We start from the raw sequence: 9287 nt of genomic DNA, 5'->3' as shown, positions 1-9287 counted from the left end.
AGAGGCCGAGACAGGAGAATCACTTGAACCCAGGAGGTGGAGGTTGCAGTGAGCTGAGATCACACCACTGCACTCCAGCCTGGGTAACAGAGCAAGACTCCGTCTCGGAAAAACAAAACAAAACTATTCACCTTTTAAAACTTCTGAAGGATACCATGTGCCATCACCACAGGGATACTTCATTATTGCGCTTCACTTTGCTGCTGCAAGTAGATACTGCCTTTTTACAAATGGAAGGTTTTTGGCAAATCCACCTGAAAGAAGTCTCTTGGTGCCATTTATCCAGCAGCGGATACTTTGTGTCACATTTGGTAATTCTTGCAATATTTCAAACCTTTTCATTATTTCTGTTATGGTGATCGGTGATCAGTGATGTTTGCTGTTACTATTGTAATAGTTTTAAGGCCAGGTGCGGTGGCTCACGCCTGTAATCCCAGCACTTTGGGAGGCCGAGGCAGGTGGATCACGAGGTCAGGAGATAGACACCATCTTGGCCAACATGGTGAAACCCCATCTCTACTAAAATATAAAAAATAAGCCGGGCATGGTGGCACAGGCCTTTAGTCCCAGCTACTCGGGAGGCAGGGGAATCGCTTGAACCCAGGAGGTGGTGGTTGCAGTGAGCCAAGATCACACCACTGCACTCTAGCCTGGCGACAGTGCAAGACTCCGTCTCAAATAATAAGTTTTGGGGCACCATGAACCATGCCCAGATAAGATGGGGAACTTAATGGATAAATGTTGTATATGTTGTAACTGTTCAACCAACTGGCCATTTGCCATCTCTCTCCCTCTCCTGGAGTCCCTATTCCCTGAAACACAACAATGTTGAAATTAGGCCAGTTAGTAACCCTACAATGGCCTCTAAGTGTTCAAGTGAAAGGAAGAGTCACATGTCTCACATGTCAAAAGATAGAAATGATTAAGCTTAGTGAGGAAGGCATGTGTAAGCCAAGACAGGCTGAAAGCTAGGCCTCTTGGCACCTAACAGCCAAGTTGTAAATACAAAGACAAAATTCTTAAAGGAATTAAAAGGAAATTACTTCAATAAACACACAAATGATCAGAAAGCAAAGCAACCTTGTTGCTGATATGGAGAAAGTTGCTGATATGGAGAAAGTTTTAGGGGTTTGGACAGAAGATCAAACCAGTCACAACATTCCTTTAACCCAAAGCCTAATCCGAGCAAGGCCCTAACTCCCTTCAATTCCGTGAAGGCTAAGAAAGGTGAGGAAGCTTCAGAAGTGGGAAGCTAGTAGAGGGTGGTTCAGGAGGTTTAAGAAAGAATCCATCTCCATAACATATAACATAAAAGTGCAAGGTGAAGCAGCAAGTGCTGATAGAGAAGCTGCAGCAAGTTATCCAGAAAATGTAGCTAATGTCATTGATGATGATCAATGATTAGCTAATATTATTTAGTGGCTACACTAAACAACAGATTTTTCAATGTAGACAAAACAGCCTTCTATTGGAAAAAGATGCCATCTAGGACGTAGCACCCAAAATCCTTGTCTCTTTGAGAGAAGAAGTCAATGCCTGGCTTCAAAGCTGCCGAGGACAGGCTGATTATCTTGTTAGGGAATAATGCAGTTGGTGACTTTAAGTTGAAGCCAATGGACATTTACCATGCCAAAAATCCTAGAGACCCCAGAATGATGCTAAATCAACTCTGCCTGTGTTCTCTAAATGGAACAACAAAGCCTGGATGACAGTACATCTGTTTACAGCATGCTTTACTGAACTATTTTTTTGAGACAGTCTCGTTCTGTCACCCAGGCTGGCATGCAGTGGCCCTATCACATCAGCCTTGACCTCCCACACTCAAGCAATCCTCCCACACAAGCCTCCTGAGTAGCTGGGACTATGGGCTCATGCCACCACGCCTGGCTGATTTTTATTTTTATTTTTATTTTTAGTGGAGACAAGGTCTTGCTATGTTGCCCGGGCTGGTCTTGAACTCATGGGGTCAAGAAATCTTCTTGCCTCAGCCTCCCAATGTACTGGGATTACAGGCGGGAGCCACCACACCCAGCCTTTACTGAATATTTTTAAGCCCACTGTTGAAACCAATTACTCAGAAAAAAAAAAAAAGAGATTCCTTTCAAAATATTACTGCTCATTGACAATGCACCTAGACCTCTGGACATCTAAGGCTCTGATGGAGATCTAGAAGGAGATTAATGTTTTCATGCCTGATAACACATCACCCATTCTGCAGTTTATAGATCAAATAGTAATTTTTATTTTCATCTCTTATTAAGAAATACATTTTGTAAAACTATAGCTGCCAAATAGTGATTCCTCTGATGGATCTGGGCAAGATAAATTGAAAACCTTCTGAAAAAGATTCACTATTCTAGATGGCATTAACAGCATTTGTGATTCATTGGAGTTTAAAATATCAACATGAACAGGAATTTGGAAGAAGCTGATTTCAACACTCTGGGATCATTTTGAGGACTTTAAGACATTAGTGGAGGCAGTAATGCAGATGTGGTGGAAATAGCAAGAAAACTAGAATTAGAAGTAGAAACTGAAGATGGGACTGAATTGTTACAATTATGATAAAACTTGAATCATGAGGAGTTGCTTCTTATGAATGGGCAAAGAAAGTGGTTTCTTGAGATGAAAACAACCGGTGAATATGCTGTGATCATTGTTGAAATGATATCAAAGGGTTTAGAATAGCATAAACTTAGTTGATACAACAGTGGCAGGGTGTGAGACGACTGACTCCAGTTTTTAAAGAAGTTCTACTATAGGTAAAATACTACCAAACAGCATTACATGCTACAGAGAAATCTATCATGAAAGGAAGAGTCAGTTGATGTGGCAAAATTCTCTGTTGTCTCATTTTAAGAAATTGCCACAACCACTCCAACCTTCAGCAACCATCATCCTGATCAGTCAGCAGACATCAACACTGAGGCAAGACCTTCCACCAGCAAAAAGATTATGATTTTCTGAAGGCCCAGATGGTTGCTAGCATTTTTAGCAATAAAGTATTTTAAATAAGGTATGTACATTATTTTTCTGGATATAATGCTCTTTCACACTTTACAGTATAATGTAAACATAACTTTTATATGCACTGAGAAATCAAAAAAATTGTATGACTTGCTTTATTATGATATTTGCTTTATTGTGGTGGTCTGGAACCAAACCTGCAACATCTCTGAGGCATGCCTATATATTTTTTGCATAACTTAGATTGATTGCAAAATAGTATTTCAGCATCTCCATTCAACTAAATCCACCTTCATTCCTATTTTAATAATGGATGTTTATTCCCCACCTACCAAGACATGCTTCAAAAAGCCAGGCAAAGTGAGACAGGTTTTCTCTTTTACAGATAAAAAAGCAGACAAACTGAAAAACCAAACTCAACCAACAAAAATCTTCATGAAAGTTCGAGTCTCAGTGAGGTTAAATAATTAGCCCATTCATGCTAATAATGGCTGAGCACAGATGTTCCAGTCAACTAGTCTGACTGGAAGCCCCTGACTTTCCTTCATGTTCTCACTTATGTCTCTCAATCTTCCTTGTAGTTTTTTTTAGCACAAAATTAAGTTTGCTCCTGATGTAAATAAATAACGTTTACTTCTTTCTAAAGTGCATATGATTCCTGTAAAAACAGTGTCATGCAATGACCTAAAATTGAGGAGTACATTTAGAGATGAAATGAATCCAAACTTTAAAATACGTAATTTTCTTGCTTTAGGGTACGCATACACATATTAAAAAGTAGAAAATGAATGAGGTAGTCTGAGGCTTAATACGTGCAAGTAGCCTACTTACCATGGAATTGTTTTTGTAGAGCCATCTAAGTAATCGGAGACAAAAAGGTCAATATTATAATTGCTAGTAACATTTCCTGGTTCATATATACTGAGAGAATTAAGAGAATTAATGACAGAGCTAATATTTTTTAGTGTCATTCAATGCCAAATCCACACTCCTATTAAACTCCACACCATTGCTGAGATATTGTACAACTAAAGAGAGGAGGGGTGAGGAAGAGAGAAAGAATGCAATATTGTTACCACACTGACAATGAAAGTTTCAGCCAAATATAAAGTTTTTAAATGCTTATGCTTGTGGAAAGGCAGGTTGAATTAAAGGAGGATGAAAATGGACATGGAAAAATTGTGGAGATGATGAAAGGGCTTTATAGAATTATGGCACTTGTTTTCAAATCTTATTTTTATCAAACTGTCTTCCTTTTCTTCATACAAATGTGCTACTAAATTCAACTTATCAACCTTGATTGAGGCTGCTGGCTGGAGGTAGGGTTCACAAAGTTTGAAAGAGAAGATCAAGGTAAACAAGAGAAATTTTCCTAAGATAGTTGAGTAGGAATTGAGAGAGTATTCTGAGAAGATTGTGGAGTAGAAAGAACCAGGAGTCCATCTTCCCACCACGACAATGATTACATTAGCAGAATCTGTGACATGTACCTATTTAGAAACTATGGAGTCTATTGAAGGCTTGCAACTTCCAGGGGAAGAATTTAAAAGTAAATTGGAGTTATTTTTGGTCAGTGTCAGTTCTTAATACAGTAGCAGTTACCCATGCCCATCCCCAGCCCTGTGATAGTCAGCTGTATATGCATTCCAGGAACAGCCTATAGGACCCAGAGTGGGCAAAAAGCACCCTGTCTTCCAAGTACTGGGCATTCCAAGTACACTGGTCATTGATTGCTGCTTCTGATCATAGGAGTGCAGACAAAGAGACAGATGGTCATGGATTTTGCACCTCCCCTCATTGGTTCAAACCCCTTCTCTCCAGCTGAAGTGACTTCCAGGGGATTTAAAGGACTGGTGCCCCTGCTCCTTAATTTTCTCTCTCTCTCTTTTTTCTCTTTTGGGAGGCAGGCATTAAAGACTAGGACATCCAAAAACAATGACATATATGAGGAAAATTAGAAAGTAACTATGCATGCTGAGGAAAAGACTAAGATCAGAAAAACCTGAGAAGACCTCGAGTGTACACCTCACGTTGAACCTTGGCACAGAGAGAGCCTATAACAATTAAACAAACAAACAAAAAACCCAGGGAAGGGGGGAATTTGATTTCCAGAGTTACCACATCTCCTGCTTAGCTTGATCTTCTCTGTCTTTGTGAACCCCATCTCCAGCCAGCAGCCTCAACCAAGGTTAATATGTTGGATTTAGTGGCACATGTGTTTGAAGAAAAGGAAGATGGTTTTATAAAAAATAAGATTTGAAAACAAGTGCCATTGGATTCAAATGTCCAGTTTTCAACAAAAAATCACAAAGCATACAAAGAAACAGGAAAATTAGGCTCATTCAAAGAGAAAAAATCTTGGTAAATCTCAGAGTAGGGGGGAAAAGAGAAAAAGTAAATCAAAGATATCAACAGAAACTATTTCTGAAAAAGATCTGATGGTAGATCTACTAGCCAGAGACTTTAAAACAACTGTCTTAAGGATGCTCAAAGAACTAAAGGAGGATGTGGAGAAAGTTGAGGAAACCATGTATTTACAAAATGGAAATAACAATAAAGAGACAGAAAATCTAAAAAGAAGACAAAAAGAAATTCTGAAGGTGAAAAAACACGGTAACTAAAATGAAAAATTCACTAAAGGGAGTCAGAGACAGTTTTGAACAGACAGAAGAATGAGCAAACTTGAAGATAATGGAAATTACTGAGTCTGAGGAACCAAAAGAAAAAAAATAAGAAAAGCAAACAAATTCTAAGGGACCTGTTGGAACACCATCAAGTGGACCAATATACACATTGTGGGAGTTTTAGAAGGAGAAGAGAGACAGAAAGGACAGCAAGAATATTTGAAGAAATAATGGCTGAAAAATTCTCAAATTTGATGAAAGACATTAATATAAACATCCAGGAAGCTCAATGAACTCCAAGTAAGATTAACTCAAAAAAACCTACATTAAGACACATTATAATTAAACTTTCAAAAGCCTAACATGAAGAATCTAGTTCAAGTTGCTCACAAGTCTAAGGGTGAGACTCATATGCATACAGCCATAGCAGGATCACCCCAGCCTGAGCTTGAGTTGAGTCTATTGGGAAATTCATGGCACACTTGGGCATATTTGGTTAGCTAATGGGGATGGCTGCCTGTCTCACTTGTCTATTGCTGTGTAACAAGGTACTCTAAAACTTACTGCTTTAAAACAACAACAATAATTTATTTGCTCATGAAAGTGCAGTTTGGGTAGGGCAGATAAACAGGACCAGCTTGTCTCTGTTTTATGTGGCATCTGCTGGGGCTAGAAAGTCCACTATGACTTTACGTTTATGTCTGCCTCAGTTGGGATGGCTTGAACAGCTGAAGGCTGGTTTGATATCTCTATCTCCATGTGGTGTGGCATCTCCATATGGTTAGGTTGGGCTTTGATAAAGACTGTCTCCTTGACCAAACTTTAAACAGGCTCCTCTGAATCCTCTTCTCAACTAGGTCTTGACCTTGGCCCCAGTCTTCTCTTTGACCTGTCTAGCCCAACCTAGTTTTAGCAAGAATCCTGCTAAGTTTAGTGAGAATTTCCCTACCCTTGAAATCTAATCAGATTCCTCATCCCCCACCTTTAATGTAAAAGCCTTTGGCCTGCTTACAGCAAGAACCTGTTAAGTCAAGTTAGCAAGGATCACCCTATCCTTGATGTCTTCCCTTAGCAATTTTCCATCCACTTACCCCTTTGGCTATAAATCTCTAGCTGCTAATCCCTTTCCCCTATTGCAATACCCCAATTACCAAAGTCTTGAAAAAAGTCTTCATTACAGTTTTAACAAGTTTCCTGCAGATGGCAAAGTATAAGCTGCTAGGCTTTTTTAATGCCTGGTCTTGGAAGTCCCAGAAGATCATTTCTTCCACATCCTATTGGTCAAAGCAGTCACAGGACCAATTCAGATTCAAAGGAGGGGCAATAGATTTGTACTGCAAAAAAAGCACGTGGAATGGGAGATAGTGTGCCATTTTTGGAAATATGTTCTACCATTCTGTCAGAAGTCAATTCCACAGAACACTGAGAATTTACCCTAGGACAACTAAGAGTTATGTAGACCAGCTTGACCCAATGACAAAACTGTCACCATCTGGGGGAAAACTGTCAGAGCACAACATGGTGTTTGTCACTAAGATTTGTATGTGTTCCATATCCAGACCCTGGAGAATTCATATCTATATTTTGAGTTAGGAGAATAGGCTATCAGTAAAATCTGTTTTAATGAAACTATTTCATTAAAAATACCTTAAGGCATTTGAATACATACAGTACTGGTTTGGTAATCTTATGGGAAAATGTTAATACCCAAGTGGAGGACAGGTGTTCTTTCCACATCTAGGGGAATGCAGCGCAACTTCTGGACATCAAGAACTCCTGACAGTAGAGTCCCCACTTAGGCACCGTCCAGTTTCTGATGACAAGGGCCATTTTGGTGGATACAGTTGATTTGGACCCAGTATCCACTACATACTTTTTCTTTTTTTTTTTTTTGAGACAGAGTCTCGCTCTGTCATCCAGGGTGCAGGGCAGTGGCGTGATCTCAGCTCACTGCAGCCTCTGTCTCCCGGGTTCAAGCAATTCTCCTGCCTCAGCCTCCCAAGTAGCTGGGACTACAGGCATATGCCACCACACCCAGCTAATTCTTGTATTTTTAGTAGAGACAGGGTTTCACCATGTTGGCCAGAATGGTCTTGATCTCCTGACCTCGTGTTCCACCTGCCTTGGCCTCCTAAAGTGCTGGGATTACAGGCGTGAGCCACCACGCCTGGTCCAAGTTCCTTACATTATGGCTTGATTTCTGATGCAGCAAAGTGAGAGAAAATAAGTGATGGAGGAGAAGTAACAGTAAAAGAAAGAACATGTGAAAATTTGCTTGAAGGCTCAAGATTGAAAAGATTCAGGATTAAAAGAGCTATGGGAAAAAAGACAAACAGCTGGTCTTACGCTAGTAAAATTTCTGTATTGAAAGGCTTAAAATAAAACCCTATAAACACTCAAGTAGGAAATAAAAGTTATCTATATTGGAAGAAACCCGGAATGATACTGGAACTTCTTAGCAGTAGTAAATGCTAAAAACTAAAAGTTCTGAGGAAAAAGAATTGTGACCAAAATTGTGACCCAAATTATCCTTGTGTGAGGGCAAAATAAAACAATTTGAAAACAAGTATGGATTTTGAAAGTACCCTAATTTAGCTTTTCTGAAAAGATAATAATCATTTGAGGAAATACTCCAGCTAAGCCAAATTAACATACGGAATTGAAGAAAATCAAAGTCATGTAATATAGAACAGTGCTGAATACTGACATCTAATTTATACTTAGATTTAAATAATTATAGTTACTATGATGGTGAAGCTAATTACAATTGTAAAGAAAAGACCCTGAAAATTAAAAATGAGTGAATACTTTCACACTGGAATAGAGATTTTGCAAAGAATCTAGGGTTCCAACTAAAATAGTGTACATCTCTTTCTTGAATCATTTTAGCCACTGCATCATGGCCATATTACTTCACCTAGGACCTTGACCTCTCCATACTTTGCTTTCTCCTCCTTCCCTTTGTTCTCTTCCATCTCTCCTCCTCAGCCTTCCATTTCTGGACTACCCCATGAATTCCAGATTCTCGCCCCTCTTAAGCAAACCTATTAAATTTTCTCTAACTCTCCTCACAACTCACTCCAGGCTTGGCTTTACAGATTTCAAACTCATAAAGGTCCTCAGCTAAAGAAAAGGATCCTCTGAGAAACTTCCTTTCACAGAATCCACCTTTTTAAAAGGAAGTTGTGGTTTTATTATTTTTATTTTATTTTTTTTGAGACAGAGTTTCACTCTTGTTGCCCAAGCTGGAGTGCAATGACGTGATCTCGGCTCACCGCAACCTCCACCTCCTGGGTTCAAGTGATTCTCCTGCCTCAGCCTCCCGAGTAGCTGGGATTACAGGCATGGGCCACCACACCCGGCTAATTTTGTGTTTTTAGTAGAGACGGGGTTTCTCCATGTTGGTCAGGCTGGCCTCGAACTCCCGACCTCAGGTGATCTGTCCCACTCGGCCTCCCAAAGTGCTGGGATTACAGGTGTGAGCCACCGCTCCTGGCTATTATTTTTAAAATAGAGACAGGGGTCTCACTATGTTGCCCAAGCTGGTCTCGAACTCCTCGGCTCAAGCAGTCCTCCTGCCTTGGCCTCCCTAAATGCTAGGATTACAGGCATGAGCCACCATGCCCAGCTCAGAAGTTGTAGCTTTAAATAATAACTGCTCCTTGGTAGCAAATGTATGAAACAAAATTACAGGCC

Source organism: Pongo abelii, chromosome 4 (assembly GCF_028885655.2).
Source record: "Pongo abelii isolate AG06213 chromosome 4, NHGRI_mPonAbe1-v2.0_pri, whole genome shotgun sequence".
Classification (NCBI taxonomy): domain Eukaryota; kingdom Metazoa; phylum Chordata; class Mammalia; order Primates; family Hominidae; genus Pongo; species Pongo abelii.
The sequence above is the reverse complement of the archived record's forward strand: the minus strand, read 5'-3'. Positions refer to the sequence as shown.